The 22,026-nt window shown below is 34.2% G+C and overlaps 2 long non-coding RNA genes across 3 annotated transcripts; both read right to left on the minus strand.

Moving 5' to 3' along the window:
* Positions 1–9,103: 9,103 nt before the first annotated feature.
* LOC134265006 (uncharacterized) lies at positions 9,104–14,343 on the minus strand. The gene is made up of 3 exons (XR_009991676.1): positions 14,276–14,343; positions 10,184–10,255; positions 9,104–9,180 (listed from the first exon to the last, which is right to left on the minus strand). It is a non-coding gene; the product is annotated as an uncharacterized LOC134265006 (long non-coding RNA).
* Positions 14,344–19,429: 5,086 nt separating this feature from the next.
* Positions 19,430–20,432, minus strand: LOC134265007 (uncharacterized). 2 transcript variants are annotated; one of them, XR_009991678.1, is made up of 3 exons: positions 20,150–20,432; positions 19,815–19,919; positions 19,430–19,594 (listed from the first exon to the last, which is right to left on the minus strand). It is a non-coding gene; the product is annotated as an uncharacterized LOC134265007 (long non-coding RNA). The 2 variants fall into 2 exon arrangements; XR_009991677.1 differs by having other exon boundaries at positions 20,154–20,431.
* Between the last annotated feature and the right edge of the window lie 1,594 nt (positions 20,433–22,026).

Here is a 22,026-nt window from a genome sequence, read left to right on the forward strand (position 1 = left end):
ACCAAATTCTCAAATGATTTTGTCTCATTATTCATAAGTAATTGAAGGTCATATGACGATACCCCCAAAAGTGAAAATCCAAAACTCTCATTATCTTCAATGTCTATCTTGTGCATTTGTAAGAGTCTTATTTTTCCTTTGCATGGAATTTCATCAGAGTGTTTATCTTTCAAATCCTGGCTATATTTAGCATGGGTAACCACGCAAAAAATAAGTGAAACGGCGTGCGCATGCGCCAGTGAGAGGAATACAACCATAAGTTGACTGGCTTAAAAAACCAAATTGCAGAATTGTTTTCTTTCAAATTTCGTATGAATGTAATGATTATAATCATCTACTCTATAATTGACTGTTTTTGTGGTAGTGAGGTGGCGATTTAAGAATTGGCAGGACGAATAACCCGCACGTAACATGACTCTGTTTCGCGTTACCGCCATCGTCACGGTTGATTGAACAACACTCCAGACCCTCTCTGACAACGGCTAAAACGTTTTATGGGGGGAAATTTTCAAGAGACTGCTTAATAAACCGTTGTTGCCTTTTTCATTAATTAGGCGATTCGAAAACAAGACCCCATTGAACTTCCGTAAACTGTGCCAAGATTGCAATAAATTCATAATGTCTCTTAATATTGAAAAACGATGTGTATACCTCATATGCATCAAATAATGCAACAAGATTGGTTGACAAATTTGTCGTTATCAAATTGCACGTGTTTTAGGCTTTTTAGCGTTTTCCCTACGTGACGTCATAAATTTTACGGTTGAGTAATTCTGAATACTGATTTTGATGCACAGTAACTAAATTTCCCTTCTGACCAATTTTTGTAATTTTCGGTCATGTGGTAAATTTTTTATAAAAAATTATGCTACCCTGCGTTTCTTTTTCCTTTCAGTATAATTTGATAAAAGTGAGGTCTATTTCAAATGAAACGTCAGGGTCAAAAATGTTAATACAATTGAATTGCTTACATCAATTTGTTTAAAGTAACAAAAAGAGTTTGGCACTGCTTTAAGAAAAGTTAGGTCAAAGGTAAAATTAAAGGTCAAGGTAAAATATAGGTAATCAGAGATTACAGAGCTCACCTCAACAAATGTTGTCTTTAAGTAAGGCAAAGTCACACAATTAACCAACGAGAGGTGTACATTCAAAAAATGAAAATATTTAAGCAATTTTTATCTGATTTTGAAATAGACCTACATAAAAAATTTAAACTAGTTCTTCTTCATGAAAATGTGATTAAAAATCCCAGCATCTGAAGCAAATCTGAGTGTTTTCATCTCTTGATGCAACATTTGTCATTTGTGCAAGTTTGGTTTATAGAATTTTATATAAGCCTGATATTTTTTTGGTAATAGACCTGCAACCATAACTTTTACCTGGTCTATTTACTAACAAGAGGCCCAAGGGCCTTGAATCGCTCTTCTGATAAATTGTACAACCTATCACTTGTATTTGAAGCCTCTAACCCTAAGTATCCTGAGACCAAAGTTGCACCACCTGACAAAGTTTGATGATTCTTAGCCAATAAGGACTACTTCTTGGTCTACATTCTTGGAAAACCCCAAATGCATCAACTTACACAGTTTGATTATTCTAAGCCATTAATACCTAAGATACTTAAATATAGCCATAAAAAGTTGAAAGTAGGTCACTGTAACCTACTTTTTGGTCGACATACTCCGAAAACCCAAGATGCATCAAATGACAAAGTTTGATGATTCTAAGCCAATAAGTACAAGAGATACTTAAATACCGTAAATCTGGAAATTTTTGCTGTAGATAAATTTTTAGCAAATTTGCGAGTTCATTGAATTCGCAAAAATATTTTTCTTAAAAATAAATTACCAATAAGAAAATATAAACAAAGCAGTGGGCATTCGCAAAATTTTGAAACGTAAAAATAAGTCAACAGCATTTTGACCGGAATTCGCAAAATAAAATCGACGTAAACATTTCGAGATTTACGGTATAGCCATAAAATGTTGAAAGTAGGTCACCATGACCTACATTTTAGTCTACATTTTCAGAGTCCAAAGATGCATCTGCTGACTAAGTTTGATGATTCTAAGCCAATAAATACCTAAGATACTTAAATATAGTCATAAAATGTCGAAAGTAGGTCACCGTGACCTACATTTTGGTCGACATTTTTCAGAGTCCCAAGATGCATCTCCTGACCAAGTTTGATGATTGTAGGTGTGAAGGTAATCAAAAAATGCCTTTTAAACAATTTGAAAACATATGCCTGCAAAATTCTAAAAGTAGGTCACAGTGACCTACTTTTTCTTAAATATGTTTTAAGGTTCCAAGATGCAGCAACTTACAAGATTTGATGATTCTAACCCTTTCAGTGCCTGAAATAATGGGATTTAATGTTTTAAAAAGGTTAAGTCATAAACTTCAAAAAGTAGGTCACGGTGACCTACTTTTAGGTTGACGTTGTTCAAGGACCCAAGATGCATCAACTGACTAAGTTTCATGATCATAGGCCTTAAAGTGGCCAAAATATGCCTTCAAATCAATTTGAAAAAAAAATGCCCGCAAAATTTAAAAAGTAGGTCACCGTGACCTACTTTTGAGTTAACATGATGTGAAGTCCTAAGATGCATCAACTTAGAAGATTTGATGATCCTAGCCCTTATAGTAAGCAAAATATAAACATTTTTATTAATTGTAAATTTAGGTCAACTTCAAAGTGACCTTGAGGCCATGCCCTTTGCCCCAGGGTCATACCTTGAACAATTTTTAATCTTCAACATATCCTGATCCTTGTATGTAAGTTTGGTGAAAATCTGCCTGGCGGTTCTGGAGAAGAAGATTTTTTAGCAAATAGTACTTTTGGTTTTGTTTTCCTGATTATCTCCCCTTGTTTTAGGGTCCCAACCCTTATTTTAGTATGAATGGTAGCCCTTGGGCCAAGGATACTCTGTGGTAAATTTGGCACTGATTGGCCAAGGGGTTCTTGAGTTATGGCCCATATTCTAAAAAGTTAACGCACACCGCACACCGCACAAATGGCCATAGCATTAGCTCTTTGAGCCTTTGGCTCAGAAGAGCTAAAAATGTTTGTCGAATTCAGCATCCGAAGCAAGTCCATTAGTGTGCATCCTAAGATGTATCATCCATGCAAGTATGCTCATTATAGGGCTCATAGTTAATTGGAAATGAAACATGCATCAAAAACTAACATTTTCACTCTGACATCAACAAAAAGGAGGTCAGATTCAGCATCCAAAGCAAGCCCGGTAGTATGCATCCTTATATTTATCATCCATGCAAGTTTGGTCATTAAAGAAGTCATAGTTACTTGGAAATGAATCATGCACCAAAAACTTTAACCTATTCACTCAACTGGAAAATGTAGGTCAGATACAGCATCCGAAGCAAGCCTGGAAGTGTACATCCTTACGCATGTGAGTTAAGGCTACATATGGAAATTTCTATACAAATTATCTCATTAAATTCCATAATTGCTCCACCTACCGCACAGAAAATGCTAAGACTTGTTTTCTAATACATTCTTGGTACCCACGACATGCGATAGCCAGTACACATTATGACCTCATCGACCTCTAGTACACAAGTTTTTAAGAAACATTAACAAAATCGCTTCGGTACAAGGGCATATCTTACCTTGTTTTACAGAAACAATGTATAAAAAGACACAGGATATTCTGTGGATTTAAGATATTGCTGCACAAATGTCAGCAGTGCAACTGGTTACTTACTATTCGTACAGTTTTAACTTTTAACAGGGTAAAAAATTCACTGTCCAGGGTAAGTTTCCTAACATTTTTATCAATTGAGAAAGTGCATAGGATTTGTGCAGCAATTTTATTAATTTTAAGAATATTCACCTTAATATTATACATTGTTTATTTCAAATTAGATAGGATAAGCCCTTGCGCCGACGTGATTTGTTTATATGATTTAATACCTTGAATGGGAGAGAACAATGACGTCATAATATGACGTCATAATGTACACTTGCATTAATAAACTGTGGGTACTGAGTATGTATTAGAAAATCAATTTGAACCTTATCTGTACATAAGATATACAAATTATGAATTTTCATTAGCTTATTTGCATAAAAATATCCATATTTAGCCTTAACTCACTTGCGTATATGTATAATCCATGCAAGTTTGGTCAACATTGGACTTATAGTTACTTGGAAATGAAACCTGCACCAAAAACTTTAACCTGTTCACTCAACCGGAAAATGTATGTCAGATTCAGCATCTGAAGCAAGCCCTGTAAAGTGAATTTGTAGATGTATCATCCATGCAAGTTTGGTCAACATAGGGCTTATAGTTACTTGGAAATGAAACCTGAACCAAAAACTGCACCAAAAAAGTTAACCTGCTCCAAAAACATTAACCTGGTCATTCCTTTGCTGAAATTGCAGCATCTGAAACTTTGACTGGTACAATGAAACACCCTAGAACCATCTTCCATGCATGTCTAATCAATATAAGACATAGAAGTACTTAAAAAGACAAGAGGCCCAGGGGCCACAGCGCTCACCTGAGCACATTGGCTAGGAAAAAGCACATATCAGATCAGAAATACTGGGGGGGGGGGGGGGGGGGGCTTTAAATTCAAACCCCCCGGGGGTTCATGATTTGAATAAACTAGAATCTACACTACCTGAAGATGATTCCATATAAATATCACTAATCATAGCTTTGATTTTAAAAGGTTTCCCTATAAATCCTTATGTAAAACTTGGGTCGGCCATTTTGGCCCCACCCTAGCCCCGGGGGTCATGATTTGTACAAACTTGAATCTACACTACCTGAGGATGATTCCACATGAGTTTCATCTTTCCTGGTCCAGTGGTTCTTGAGAATAGGATTTTTAAAGATTTTTCCCTATATATTCCTATGTAAAACTTTAATCGGCCATTGTGGCCCCACCCTAGCCCGGGGGGTCATGATTTGAACAAACTTGAATTTACACTACCTGAGGATGATTCCACACGAGTTTCATCTTTCCTGGCCCGGTGGTTCTTGAGAAGAAGATTTTTAAAGATTTTTCCTAGATATTCCTATGTAAAACTTGGGTCGGCCATTTTGACCCCACCCTAGCCCGGGGGGTCATGATTTCAACAAAATTGAATCTACACTACCTGAGGATGATTCCACATGAGTTTCATCTTTCCTGGTACAGTGGTTCTTGAGAAGAAGATTTTTAAAGATTTTTCCTATATATTCCTATGTAAAACTTGGGTCCGCCATTTTGATCCCACCCTAGCACCGGGGGTCATGATTTGAACAAACTTGAATCTACACTACCTGAGGATGATTCCAAATGAGTTTCATATTGCCTGGCCCAGTGGTTCTTAAGAAAAAGATTTTTAAAGATTTTTCCTAGATATTCCTTTGTAAAACTTGGGTCAGCCATTTTGGCCCCGCCCTTACCCCGGGTCACGATTTAAACAAACTTGAATTTACACTACCTGAGGATGTTTCTACATACGTTTCATCTCTCCTGGTACAGTGGTTCTTGAGAAGATTTTTAAAGATTTTTCCTATATATTCCTATGTAAAACTTGGGTCGGCCATTTTGGCCCCACCCTAGCCCCGGGGGTCATGATTTGAACAAACTTGAATCTACACTACCTGAGGATGATTCCACATGAGTTTCATCTTTCCTGGCCCAGTGGTTATTAAGAAGAAATTTTTTTTAAAAATACCATTAATTTTTCTCTAATTCATAATTATCTCCCCTTGGAAAAAGGTGTAGCCCTTCATTTGAACAAACTTGAATCCCCTTTACCCAAGGATGCTTTGTGGCAAGTTTGGTTGAAATTGGCCCAGTAGTTCTTGAGAAGAAGTCGAAAATGTGAAAAGTTTACGGACAGACAGACAGACGGACGGACAGACAGACGGACGCCGGACAAAATGTGATCAGAAAAGCTCACTTGAGCCTTCGGCTCAGGTGAGCTAAAAACTGCTCCAAAAAACTTAACCTAAACCTGGTACGCTGACGCCGACACCCATGCCAACACAGATGCCGAGGGTATCACATAAGCTCCCCCAACTTTGTTGAGGTGAGCTAAAAATGTTTATGCAGTTGCATATCTCTCATCAGCATGTATCGACATATGAAGTTTGATAAAAATATTTAGAATGTTTTTTTTTAAATAAAACTAACTTAAACACAATTTTATAAAAGTGAGGACAAGGTCAAATAAAAGGTCATGGTAAAAAATTATTGCTGCAATTGAATTGCTTACGTCAGTTTGTATCAGCATATGAAGTTTTGATGCTAATTTAGGAAATGTGAGGTCAAACGTCAAAGGAAAAGTTAAGGTAAAAAATTTTGATGCAGTTGAATTGCTCTTATCACTATATAGCAACATTTTAAATTTAATAAATATATCTTGAATGGTATTTTTAAAACTGAGCTTAACACTTATTAAAGATAAGTGGGGTCAAGGTCAAAGGAAAGGTCAAGGTCAAATAAAGGTCAAGGTAAAAATGTTGATGTGTTTGAATTACTTACATTAGTATGTATCAGCATATGACGTTTGACACTGAAAAGTGAAGTCAAGGTCAACAGAAAGGTCAATGTAAAAAATGTTGCATATTTCTCATCAATATGTATCATCATATGAAGTTTGATTAAACTATCTAGAATGTTATCTTTAAAATTGAGCTATAAAAACTACTTTAAGAAAAGTGGGGTCAAGGTCAAAGGAAACATCAAGATCAAAAATAATGATTCAGTTGCATAGCTCTCATCAAAATCTATCAGATTATGAATTTTGATGAAAATATCTTGGATACCGGTAGCTTCCTTGAATCTGAGCTTTGAACAGAGCTAAACGTAAATTGTGAAGGAAGGACGGCGGGACAGAAAGATGTAAGACAGACATGACAAACACTATATGCCCCGGCCATATTCATGGCGGGGCATATAAATCCCATAGCTGGACATGTTCATTATACTTAAATTAACTGTCCTCAGAAATACAACACGTTAACTTGTAATATATATATAATAAGAGATATTTAATACTTTTGCTTTCAATTGTTTATCCAGTGTGTGCTGACAATTTGTCCAATATCACCTTTAGAAGAAATCTCAGTATATATGATATCAATATTTACATGAGTAACACAGGGAAAAAGTTATTGGATTATGGCATTAATGTGTCTTGAAAAACAAAAGGCCCATAGGCCACACCGAGGATCATCAATAATTTGAACAATTAAGAATCAACATTTTATTTACCCTAGGATGCTTCCACATAAGTTTCAGCTTTTCTGGTCCAGTGGTTCTTGAGAAGAAGATTTTTTAATGACCAAACCTTACTTTTGTCTTTTCTTGATTACATCCGCCTGTGAGGGGATTTGGGCCTTCATTTTAACAATTTTAACTACCCATCACTCAAGGATGCTTTGTACTAAGTTTGGTCAAAATTTTGCCCATTTAAATTTAAAATTATTGAAAAACAAAATTATTTCAAAAGTTATATTGGTTTGAAATTTTGACTTAAGTCTGTTCTCAGTTTATGGTCTTGGGGCCTGATTATCAAAAATCCTTACGCTAATGAACTATGTTCTTTGACTTATGAAGTTTTCAAAGTCATTACTACTAATGTTTATTTCATATAGATAAAACTTCATTTTATTATTTTTTTTTTTTTTGGCTTTATTTAGCGTTTGGATTATCTCAAAAGCGGTTGAGAGTAAGAATTATATTTTTGCATGTAACTTTAAAATACAGTAATGTGTCCTTGAACAAAATAATGCAATAAGCCTGGCTAAAAATGATTTACTGAAAAAAAAATTGATTTCCAGTAGTAAAGCAACCCCTGAAATGTGTTCTCTCAATCAATTGTAACATTAATATTTCAAGACTTCCTACCTCTGTCTGTCTGGTGCATTGCCCTAAACTCGGCCTGGGTGTCTGGGAAGGAGGTCTCAGGGGGGCAGGCTGCAGGGGGCTGAAGCAAAACATGCTTCCTGGGCTCCTCAAAGAACATCAGAGGGGCCTCATCCTCACACTAAAATAGTATAAAAACATTTTATAGGGCTTCATTTATTTTAATGTATATATTTTATATTAAGACATATATTTGAACATAATTATTTAGGTAAACATGACTTTTTTGATTTTTATTGCTCAATTATAAAATATTCCTTGGGGTAAAATTTTAACTTTCCATTGTGGCCCCACCCTATCACAGGGGGGTCATGAATTTACACTGCCTAAGGAAGCTTCTATATAAATATGACTTATTATGGCTTTGTTGTGTTTAGGAGGAAGACTTTTTAAAGATTTTCTAAACAAATTCCTTTGTAAAACATGTAAAACTTTGATTGTCCATTTTGAATCTTCAACACTATCTTAGACCTTTCCTCAGAAGTTTCAACTTTTTTTGGCACATTATATCTTAATTGAGAAAACCTCAGATTTTTAAAACATGCCAACAAAATTTCAGTATTTCTGAATTAACATCCCCTAAATAAGGGTGTGGCCCTTCCACAGCATTGTTAATGCAAGTGATTCAAGGCTAAATATGGATATTTCTAATATGCAAATGAGCTAATAAAATTCATAAGTTCTATATTTCATGTACACAGAAAGTTCAAATTGATTTTCATATAAATACTTAGTACCTACAGTTTGTTAATGCAAGTGCACATTATGACGTCATATAATGACATCATTGTTCTCTCCCATTCAAGGTAATAATTCTTATTAACAAAATCACGTTGACGCAAAGGCATATGATCTAATCTAAAATAGATTATGTACCAGGTAAATGGTTAATTTAAAAAAAATCTCACCATAGTGTTTATGAATTTCACACAATTTATTCTCATAAAAATATAAACTATTTTTGTACCTGGGACACGAGCTGTGATAGACAGTTAATGTTTACACGGGGCACGAGCTGTGATAGACAGTTAATGTTTACACGGGGCACGAGCTGTGATAGACAGTTATTGTTTACCTCTATTTTTGTACACGGGGCACGAGCTGTGATATTTTGTACACGGGGCATGAGCTGTGATAGACAGTTACTATTTACTTTGTACACGGGGCCCGAGCTGTGATAGACGGTTACTGTTTACCTCGGTCTCCTCTCTCAGTAGCCGCAGCTCCTCCTCGGCCGCCCGCACGCTCTCATGTACCAAACGAAGCCTCTCCTCATCCCTACAATCACAAGGGTCAAACTCTGTCATTGTTCTATTTCTCTTGACTTGCTTGTGGGCAATTTTGAAATAAGGCAATTTGATAAAAAGAAAGTTCTTTTCATTGTATTTGTTTAGAAAGAAATTTTTGCCCCTTTCACCTATTCCTCACATATTGGTGCAGCATGGCATGTGATAAACAAGCATGTTTTAAAAAATGGAAACAGTTCTAAGAGTGGAAGGGAAAAAATGGATTACTCTATCTACACTTCATATTTTTATTTTAATATTTGAGCAAGATTTGAAAGATCAGTTATAAAGACAGATGGATGGACATGAACAAATAACATGATAATTGCCCAGTTCTCACACAGTAATATCACTTCTTTTTTAAGACAGGTATAGAATTATGTACCAGATACTCATCTTTCTGCTAAAAATTAACACAATTATGCTGAATTTCCATAAACTTTATTAAACAATTAACCTGGTCATTCCTTTGCTAAAATTGCAGCATCTGAAACTTTGACTGGTACAATTAAACACATTAGAAGCATCTTCCATGCATGTCTAATGACTATAGGACATATAAGTACTTAAAAAATACTGCTTCAAAAAATTGAACCTTAACCTGGGATGCCGACGCCGAGGATATGTAAATTTCAATTAGTCCTTGTCCACTAGCGTCAAACATATTTTAGACAGCCGCACAAAATTTACATGGATATGTGGCCTCCTTAGTGTCATGCAGACACAAACATAGATGCGCACGAGATTTACGTGTGTATTAAGCCTCCTTGGCTACTTACCAATTGATTTGCCTAATTTACATCATAGAAGAATTATCAAGAAATCAACTCCATTAACTAAGAGTTATCAAAGAGAAAACAGAAATGGAAATATTCACAAATTGACAGCTAATTGAATGCCTACCCTTTTTTCAAATACATATCTCTTAAAAAGAAATTAAAAATTGAGTTTTCATTACATCAATATGTGAACCTTATTACAAAGTTTTTACTTACCGTCGTCCCTCTTCCAACATTTCCTCAAACAGCTGGTCCTCCTCAGAAGGGCTCCTCCTCCTCGAAGGAATGCTGAAAAACAGAGAACAGTACAACCTCATTATCTTACAAACCAATATCTAAGATACAATGGATATGTCAAGGTGATGGGCTCCTCCTCGATGGAATACTGAACAAATTGTGCTTGTGAAACACTATGTGCCCTGCATCAACAAAGTTCAAACAAGAGGCCCAGGGTTCACATCGCTTACCTGAGCAATTGGCTAGGAAAAAGCACATATCAGATCAGAACTGAAAGTTTATTAGGGGTTGGGGTGGGGGTGGGGGGGGGGGGACTTCAACTCTCCAGGGGGTCTTGATTTTAACCAACTTGAATCTACACTACATGAGGATGATTCCACATGAGTTTCATCTTTCCTGGCCCAGTGGTTCTTGAGAAGATTTTTAAAGATTTTTGCTATATATTCCTATGTAAAACTTTGATATGCCATTGTAGCCCCACCCTATCCCTGGGGGTCATGATTTGAACAAATTTGAATCTACACTACATGAGGATGATTCCACATGAGTTTCATCTTTCCTGGCCCAGTTGTTCTTGAGAAGAAGATTTTTAAAGATTTTTCCTATAATTATTCCTATGTAAAACTTTGGTCGGCCATTTTGGCGCTGCCCTACCCCGGGGGTAATGAGTTGAAAAAAATTGAATATACACTAATTGAACATGATTTCATAAAGATATATTTAAATATGGCTTTGTCATTCTTGAGAAGAAGATTTTTAAAGATTTTTCCTATATATTTCTAAGTAAAATTTTGGTTGGCCATTTTGGCCCCGCCCTACCCCCAGGGGTCAGGGTTTGAACAAATTTGACTCTACACTACCTGAACATGCTTCCATAAAAATATAATGAATTATGGCTTCGTCATTCTTGAGAAGAAGATTTTTAAAGAATTTTCCTATAAATATTTCTAAGTAAAACTTTGGTCGACCATTTTTGCCCCGCCCTACCCCCGGGGGTCATGATTTGAATATACTTGAATCTACACTACCTGAGGATGTTTCCCCATAAGTTTCAGCCTTCATGGCACAGGGGATCTTGAGAAGAAGATTTTTTAAAAATGTCACCAAATTTTCATTAATTCATTATCTCCCTTTGAATGAGTGAATGAATGTATTGTAATTGGCTCTGCAGTTCTTGAGAAGAAGTTGAAAATGTGAAAAGTTTACAGACAGACAGACAGACAGACAGACAGACAGACAGACAGACAGACGGACAGACAGACAGACGGACAGCTAGACAGACAGAAGCTGGACAAAATGTGATCAGAAAAGCTCACTTTAGCTTTCAGCTCGGGTGAGCTAAAAAGCCTCCCCCTCACACCAAATGGCAAAATCCCTGACCCAGGGGCCATGAAATTCATAAATTTGGTCAGAGTTCTTGAAATCTTTCGGTCCTGTCAGCAAAACCGATTCCATTACTTTCCATTCTGTGTCAATCCAATGACCGGACGGTGTTGACAGAGAACTTGTGAAAATCTGACTTAATTTCGTACAAATTCCCCATAATTGATTGATCATTATCTTTCAAACTCTTTTTCTGCATGTTGTAATGGCTTCTTGATTAATACGATTGCAAATTTAGAGACAATGTTCTATCCTTAAAATGATAATTGTCCTATGGACCGGTTTAATAATAGACTTTGTTCCGTATATTCACGATGTCACAAAATAAACACAGACAATGACTCAAACTCAGTACATTTACTATGAAGATTCCAGAGAGTTCCGAATGCAAACATGGCGTGTAAAAAGCGAGAAAAAAAGGTAAAGAAAATTAGTTGAATTATCATCTTTATTTGGATCATAATTTAGGTTTAAAGACATACGCGACCTAAAAAATAGGTTTGTTGTAATTAATTTTGAAGTTCTTTCCAGTGCATATCCTTTCCTAAACCTCAAATTTGTTTCGTTCTCAAGAGGGACATTAAACAATATACAATCAATCAATCAAATTATTTTGTTTCGGAGCAATTCTGTAACTACTAGTATCTGCTACATTGCGAGTATAACTGTTATGAGGACTTGTTCTGAGACACAGATTATTCTAACTTGCGCCAAACTATTGGTTAACTGTTAAAACAAGTTTCTTGACAGCCCTAGGGTAAGAAGTGTGCAGTGTTCATATAGACGCAGTGTTTATTGATAATAAATTTAAATAGTTTTTTTCATGAAATCTGTCTGGACTGACAAACTTCACATGGCAGTCTGTCCAAATGACTGACAGTGAAAAAAAAGATTTCAAGAACTCTGTTTGGTAGAGGCACTCTTGCTATCATAACTATGGCTCACCAAATATATATGGTATCAACCTAGGAATGGAAATTACCTTTGTTAATTGACAATACGTCGCCGGTATATCTAAATGTCAAGTTCAAGGCCAAAGCAAGTGTTTTCTTCTTTTTGTTGCTTAAAATTTTGCACAAATCATGCTTCATATGAACAATATAAAAATAGGTCTGCTAATAATGGAGGCAAGCGCAATTGGTACCCATGGGAATTCCATTAATAGATTGTTGGAATACCTGTCTCCAAAAACCACATAGATATTGTCAATCAGAAACTCAAGCATCTCTTTGATGTTAACTTCAGAGTACCTGTATGTGCAATCAGAATGTGTTTTAACAAAATAATTTTGCAAATTACCAACAACCAGGTAAGTAAATTTTCCAGCATGTGCTATTTATAGATTTTTTTGTATGGCTATGTGTGTACCTAATTTATTCTTATCTGAATTGTGGTTTTGTAGAAATAAAGATAATCACAAACTTTTTGAACACCTACAAAAGCAATTAAAAGTAAAACCAATGCACACAAGTCTTTCATTTAGTGTAATCTCTTGAGTGCCAAGTTATATTGAAAACCCAAATAAAGTTCAAACTATGCATTTTGTAAGAATTTTACATAAATTTCAATTTTAGTAAACACGGCACTCACTAAGATCAAAAAATTATACTGGTATAGAATTATGTATTGAGATGGTGAGTCTACTTGAGTGCCAAGTTATAACAATGTACATGAAAATGTAAGAGGAGTTAAAACATTTTACATGATTTTCACATAAAAATTTTTTGAAAATTTGCAATCAAAAAATTTAATGACAGAAATATAAATTATTTATCACTTGTGTGCCAAGTTATTTTAAACTACGAAAACAAGGATTTTTTGATTGATTTTTTCATATAAATTTCTATTTTTAGTAACCACGGAAACATGGTTCAAGGTCAAAAACCGATTACAGAATTATAGAGCACTTTAAAAATTGTTTAAAGTATGGACAGACAGATTGGACAGACAAGGAGAGAAAAGACGCATGCTCCAGACAAGGATTTTTTACACAAGTCTGCTATGACAGTGATTTTGACCGTCATCAATACTAAATGGTTCAAGGTCACATTGCATACCCAAGGGCACTCTTGGGTGCTTAAGATTTTGAACAAAGGATGCTTCATATCACAATACAAGTCTGCTATCACCTTGACCTTTGACCTAAACACATGGAATTCCAAATTCATTGCATACCGGTAACCACATAGATATTGTCAAAGGGCATCTCTTTGATGTTAACTTCAGAGTACCTGTATGTGCAATCAGAAAGAGAGAAAATAATTTTGCAAATTACCAACAACCAAGTAAATTTTCACACAAGTCTGCTTTGATTTTTTTGTATGGCTATGTGTGTACCTAGAAACATGGTTCTGAATTGTGGTTTTGTGCACACAGATATCACAAACTTTTTGGGCACTCTGTGGGTAAAAAGTATTGCACACAGATTGGTCCAAAGGGAGAGAAGATCTCCAGCATGTCCGAAGAACCAATAAAGTTCAAACTATGACGGATGGACATATGACCTTAAATTTCACTATAGGGCACACTAAGATACAGGGCCCTTATTAGCTTGTAGAATGGTATAAAATTAAGTTTAACTTTCTTAAAATGACCACCACTTATGCTTACATTTTTTAAGTCAATTTATTTTAAGAAAAATATTTTTGTTATTTCAATGAACTACAATGAAGTAAAAATATGACTTACCCAAGTGCATCCCTCCACATGATGTCAATCAGGATCGTCCTATCCAGGTCGTCCATCTCTGAAGAACAGCTGAAAGGAGAATAGGAAAATTAATATAGAATGAACAGCTGAAAGGAGAATAGGAAAATTAATATAGAATGAACAGCTGAAAGGAGAGTAGGAAAATTAATATAGAATGAACAGCTGAAAGGGGAATAGGAAAGTTAATATAGAATGAACAGCTGAAAGGAGAAGAGGAAAATTAATTTAGAATGAACAGCTGAACGGGGAGTAAGAAATGCAGAATGCACAACTGAAATGGGGAAATGAATATTGAGTACAATATAAGGCCTAAATTAAAATATTGTTTGTTTGCCCTTAGCCGACCCAGATTTTTTAGCAATTAATGTAGGAAAATATTTTAGTTTTTTTTTACCTTTTATTTTTATAAAATTACTATTAAAATAAAAAAAATCAACATATTTTTTCTTCCTTATTAGTTATAGATTTATGCTTCATGGAACAACAAAATGTACAAGTAGTACTTAAAAAAATCTGGTGTTTGCTATATATCTGTGATCCCGAAAATTTTTTTCAATTTTCATTTCCTTGAAATAACTCTAATCCAATTTCCCTTTCTACTTTGAAACGTACATATTTTAAAAGATTGTTAAAATTTTTAATAGTCCGCTATGGCTCTTGCAAGTCTGGGTGAAAACAATCGGAACTGTTTAGTTTTTCTGAAATAGTAACGGTAAATCTGCCCGTTTTATGCACGTGATAGTCTGAACATTTATTGGCAAGATCGACATATAAGTCTGTTTATAGACTGGAAGCGACGCTCGTCACTGCAAATCTTAATGTGCTAAGAGAAAATCCAAATAAAGCACATTGGATAAATTTTTTGATGCCACATGATTTGAAACACAATGCATCACTTGCAACAGCTGACTAAAGTTCTACATTCTCATGAGAATAGTAGCAAAAGTTTTATTAAAAGTAAACTTGCCCTGATTTAATGGATAAATATTGAAGATAAAAAGCAAACAAAACATTCTTCATTTATTTTCAGCACTGTTCAGGGTTTTCTGGGGGAAATGTATGTCATACGGGGGGCATGTGACCAGATATTGATCATCAAATGTCACGTAAACTGACATGATTTTAAAATTGCAACAAAATAAACATCTGCGCTCGCCACAACGGTCGCACCGTCAACATATTACAAATCTGTTTTGAATTGCCAGCACATGTTGCGGTTATAGAGGCACACACATTTTACTTGAAGGTAAAATATTTATGTTCAATGTGTCACTAAAATTCTATGAACATTTCTTTTAATCTCAATCATCAACACGCTTATACAATTGGGGAAAGGAGAATCAAAGGAAAATTAACACAGGTTTTGTTGAAAAGCTAAACGGATAAAAACGCAGAAAATGAATCAAATAAAAAAAAATATTTTTGTGAAAATTGAAATAAAATATTTTGAGTCGGGCTAATTTTTGCGGGTCAGTCGGCTAAGGGCAAACCAACAATATTTTAATTTAGGCCTAATTATGGACCTAAAATTCATGTTCAACTTATGGCTTGAGGTCATATTTCATTGCTATCTTTTTTGAGGTCTTTCCCCTTTTTCATCACAGTAGGTTTACATTGTTTAAGGGGCAATATCCCTCTGCTCCAAATTTCACGAATTTTTTTTTAAAATCCAGACATTGATTTTCAGCAACAACTATAGCATTCAATTCAAATGGAAAATAGTTTGAAGTATGAAGCGTCGCTTACTTTTTCAGAAATGAATAATATGTCAGATCATGGTGTGAAGAAAATTTGATATGCTAAATAGAAAGATTAATTATTTTTTATCTCACCATTAAATTAGAAATATGAGGTATATATAAAAATAATATATACTCTCATACTTATTTAATTCCCATTTGAAAACATACTGAAGCGCTGCCTTTTAAATCAGAATAACAAATTGTTTTTTGTGCATGTAAAAAAAAACACACATCCATAGACAAGAGTTATCGTTCCATTATCGCCCTTGAAAATATTTTTTATTGAAACAAAATATTAATTAAATGTTAACAAACAATACTGCACCTGAAATTTCTGTACAATTAAAAGAAATATACTTAAAGAGATAGAGAATTCTTAATTTACACTGTTTAAAGGAACTGAGTATAAATGTTTTAAGTAAACTATTATAAATAATTAATCTATATACAAGGAATTGAAACTAGAAATCAACATTTGTAGCATAAATTAGGTTTGATTGAGTTGACTATGAAATTGTCTTCAGGAATGAAATTTGCAAACTCTGACATGGCAATGCACCGAATTTCATGTCAAAATGTCTGAAGAAAGTTATCTCTCTTGTCAGAAAAGTTGTCTCTCTTATCAGAGGGATATTGCCCCTTAAAATGAAAATACCGTACTATCCCAAATGAAAAAGAAATCTAACAAAATACTTTCAAAATATCTTCAAAACACTAACAAATCATACTTTTATATTTTCTTAGTATGTTTTGAAAGTGTTGCATTTAATGAAACATCAATGCAAGACTTTACAGGATGGAGTGGCATGGTATTTTGTTAATGTTTCATTACATTGTTGGTGTTTTATTAATGTTTCTTTACACTCTGCAGAATGAAATTGCATTTTGAAAGTGTTTCATTATACTTGTCTGCATCAAAGTAATATTTTGTTAGCATTTCATTTGATTAACAGACATGTTTAGGGTTGAATTATCTAGGTGCAGTAAAATCTTCCAAGAACAACTTATCTATTTTCATCCTGTGTTACTAGTTTTGCGCCAATTTTCAAACCACCAGCACTAGGTCAGAGAGAAACATAGAGATTGATGAAGGGACATGTAAAGTATATACATGTATATTGATCCCTGATTGGAAAAAGCATAATCAGGATGAATCTGGATATAACAGAGGTATTTATTTATTGCATGACATAAAGTTCTTTTATGCTGGACTACAGTAACCTTCAATCTGTGAATGTGGATGTGTACATATATGGCCTGTTTTTATTGGGGTTTTGTTCATGTTAAGATTGACCTTTAATCCATATACTACCCAGCTTATATCAGTTTTAAGCACTGGATTAAATGATGAATTATAATTATACTTGAAAATTCTGTGAAAATGTATGTGATTGGAGAAGTGGCCAATGGCTTAATAATTATATCTCTCTTAAAAATTCAAATTTAGTGGTTTATTGATGATTTGTTGCTTATGATTTGTTAGTAGTTTGTTAGAGTGTTTCGTAAGTATTTTGTTAAAGCGTTTTGTTAGTAGCTTGTTAGAGTGTTCCGTAAGTATTTTGTTAAAGTGTTTTGTTAGTAGTTTGTGAAAGTGTTTTGTTAGTAGTTTGTTATAGTGTTTTGTTAGCTCATTTGCATGTGATTTGCTATACTATCGAAATACTTTCAAAACATGTGTTTTGTAAGTAGTTTGTTATAGTATTTTGTTTCCCCCTTTTTTTCATTTGGGATATATACTCGCCTATAAGTCGGTCCCCCTATAAGTCGGTTATATTTTTTGACGTTATTTTGGTGGGAGATGCTATTGACCCGCTTATAAGTCGGTACAATTTGTTGCCAAAATCGGGCAACATTTTCAAGTACATGTAAATCCATTGATTTTTTAACCTGGTTTCAATTAATATATTTTTTCAAAATGACACTGATATTTAATCTTCAATTATTAAAAAAAAAAAGCAATATGCTCGCTAAAACTAAAAATAAAATTATTAAAATATGCAAATACATTGTACTTGTTTATTGATATATATTATCTTAGAATACATAAATTATCTTATGTATCCATACATTTTCATATATCCAGACAATGCAAATAAGCTACTACATTTTAGCCTCCAGAAAAATACCAATCTCTTTATGACTTGCCTTTAAGTCGGACATAGAGTTTTAGACCAATATTTAACTCCCAAAATACCGACTTATAGGCGAGTATATACGGTAGCTAGATTTCAGTTAATACCTGGTCTGTTATGACTGAATGTTTAAATATGACACCTGCAGTCCAGTCCAATACGAAAATTCGTAATTTTACGAAAAAACGTAAGATTACGAGAAAGCGTAATATTACAAGTTATCGTAATATAAAACTTATATTAAGATTTTTCGTAATGTAGTTAAATTATGAATATGCGTAATATAGCAGATGTAAGACACTATATTACAATTTTTCGTAATCCAAGACAATTTCAAGCATTGCAAGGAATTGAGTGGCGGGTAGCAAAGTATGCATGTGTTTATTACGAGATGTCACGGGCGATAACTTGTACGACGCTTACTGAGATTTGAAATTCTGTGTATTTTAATAAAAATTGCACGAACAGTTGAATTATGAAAGGAGGGTGTGATTTTTAGGGTAGACTTCGGAAGAAAAGTAGGGAGTTCGGGTGATATCCCGCACCTCAGATCTCCACATTTTTTCCATATTCAAAATAAGGAGAAAATGCGGACGGGAGTATTTGGACTAATTTTCCGCATTCATTCCAGATTTTCGTAGATTCAAATTTCCAGATTTTCTCTGTATTCAAAATATGGAGAAAATGTGGATGGGAGTATTTGGACTCTTTTTCCGTATTCTCTCCAGATTTCCGCATTTCCATATATACAAAATATGGAGGTATTTACTTGGTTGATAAAATGCGGAAATACGGAAATCTGGAGAAAATACGGAGTTAATCACATGGTTATAAAATGGCTTAAAACCGCTACATGATGCATACATACATAAATATTTACAAAACCATCAACAATGTGCAAAATTATATACAATTTATTATATAATTATGAGAAAAAAACACATAAATGAATGAACAAAATTACACATTATGTTCATGAGCAATGTATTGGATCTTATATCTTTGACAAACAAATAGGAGCATGTATGGAAAAAAACTGGAACTCTTATTTAACCCACAAGTTCATCATGGAAAAAATGTGGCATTTTTTAATACTCATATTAAATAAATGGAAATCTATTCATTCTATTTAAGCAAAAGTGGGAGTGAAATGTTTAACACTATTAGATATTGGGGAAAAAATAACAATTGACATAGCATTAAATATTTGCAAAACAAGAAAAAATTTAGACATTTTTTATCAATCTGGATCACATTTTCTACCTGCATCCCTGATTCATATTTCTCACAATTCAATTTATATCTCAGGTCTGTGCTTTACACCCATCTGTCCAATAAAAATTTTCTTCAGACTTCTTTGTAATTTGTAAGGTCACTGCATGTTTAATTTCTTGCAGCAGCACTTGCGGTTGAATTGGCAAATCCTATCAGTTAAAAAAAAAGTACTTAAATTATAATAGTGCAATATTAATAAAATTTAAATTCATTGCTTTTATTCCTTTTATAATCTTTTTATAAACACAAGTTTGGGTTCTTCAATTTTACATCAATTTGTTTAAAATAATATTTTATAATAATGACAATCATAATTGACTGTTTTTAATTAAACAAGCAATAAAAAAAGAAAAAAAAGAACATATATACCTCAAACATAACCATCCATGGACCAAGCTTTAAGCCTGTTAAAATCGAAGTAAGTTGAATAACCACTTATTCTTTTTCAGAAAATCTCCTCCTCATGCACAGACGCTACCAAAAAAAAAGTATGGTAAATCATTGCTAGAGATTATAGCCCATGGTCCCCCAAAATTAACACCTTTAATTGTGGTTAACAATAATAAAATTCTATGAGCTGATTGAAAGATTTGAATCATGGGCATATTGGCTGAAACGTACGTAGCCTGGTAACTCAGTCCTAGGCCTAGAGTATTTATTTTCATCATCACAGTGACACACATGTTAAAAAAAATATGACTGACCTACCGCATATGAAATACGTGTATCTGCATCTTTTGGTTGATACAGCAATACGACCTCAGGCTGTCTGGTCAACAAACTTCCTCCTTTAGACAGAGCAGACGTTGCAACATGGAAGCCAAGGTTAAATTTTGGCGGTCTGTTGTTTAAATTAATTGATCACTGAGCCCGACTTTTTGAAACATTCTTCCGATCCCGATCAAATTGTACATAACATTCAGGAGAAACAGAGAACTGCTGTTGACTCCAAGACAGTTTTTATGCACCCAAATTTTTTCAGGGCACACATTGTTTTTGTCCTGTCTGTCTGTTTAGCTGTATGTCTGTCTGTTTGTCTGTCTGTTGTCAACTTTCATCTTCGCCATAACTTTTGAACCGTGAGACTTAGAGACTTCACATTTGGTATGGATACTCCACTACAAAAACACTTTCAACCGACACCAAGGTCAATGACCTTGTGATCTTGACTGTGACCTATATGCTAAAAATAGCTTTTTCAAACTTTCGCCATAACTTTTGAACCGTGAGAGATAGAGACTTCATATTTGGTATGCATACTCTACTAATTAGGCACCTTCAACTGACACCAAGGTCAATGACCTTGTGACCTTGACTGTGACCTATGTGCTAAATATAGTTTTTTTTTTTGAATTTTCGCCATGACTTTTGAACCATAGATGATAGAGACTTAATATTTGGTATGCATACTACACTAATAAAGTGCTTTCAAATGACACCATGAACAATGATTGTGTGACCTTGACTGAGACCCATTTGCTAAAAATTGCTTTTTAGAACTTAATGTTGTCGCCGGGTGCTACTGTGTTTCACAAACACATCTTGTTCTTGATGAAAAAATTCTAAGTCCAGAGCTCCGTATTTTTTCCAGATGAAAAATATTCTAAGTTAAGAGTTCAATATTTTTCCAGATGAAAAATAGACTAAGTCCAATTCTCCATATTATTTCCGTTTTTTTTCCGGATTATTTCCGTATATTTTCTGCTTTTCCGTATTGTTAATTCTCTCCGTATTTTTTTCCACATTTTTTCCATATTAAAATGAGGAAAAAATGCGGAATAATGCGGAAATCTGGAGATCTGAGGTGCGGGATAGACCAATGCTACATGCTTGAGCGAATATTGAAATTTACTGGAAAATTAGTCTTATCCGTGGGAAAATTCTAATAAAAGAATAATAAAAGAAATTGTCCACTCACCCATCGCTGGCGATACTTTCTTCTTGAATTTCCATGCTTTCTGATAGGCGTAACTGACCAATCTGACCGCATGCTATCATTAGCCGAGGAATCTGATATATTAATGACGTCATACTTTGCTACCCACCACTCAATTTCTTGCAATGCTTGATTTTACTTGGATTACGAAAACTCGTAATATAGTTTCTTACAATCTACTATATTACGCGTATTCATAATTTAACTACATTACGAAAAATCGTAATGTAAGTTTTATATTACGAAAACTCGTAATATTACGAATTTTCGTATTGGACTGGACTGACCTGGTACAGCTTACCTGTTGATATACAGAACAGCACTGTTGATCGTTCACCATTTATAAGAGAGAGAAACGGAACTTCACTGATTTTCAATGGGGGGTTTACTTTCATTGTTTTTTTCATGCCCACAACAAAATGTAAATTCTCATATGCACAACTACTAAAAAGTTCTTCATCCATGAGATCAAATCCCCCATGAACCATAATTTTTTTCTCAAACCACGGAAATATTTGATTTTACAGTATCTTGACCTGTGATATATCTCATAAAGGGTAAACTGATCGCGAGTCAGGTTTTAATTTATATTTACCAACAATATTGACAACAGGGTACATAACAAGCATGAACTAAACAAGCAAA

Source organism: Saccostrea cucullata, unplaced genomic scaffold (genome assembly GCF_032062105.1).
Source record: "Saccostrea cucullata isolate Sc308-1 unplaced genomic scaffold, CSIRO_AGI_Scuc_v1 ctg10653, whole genome shotgun sequence".
In the NCBI taxonomy this organism is placed as follows: Eukaryota; Metazoa; Mollusca; class Bivalvia; order Ostreida; family Ostreidae; genus Saccostrea; species Saccostrea cuccullata.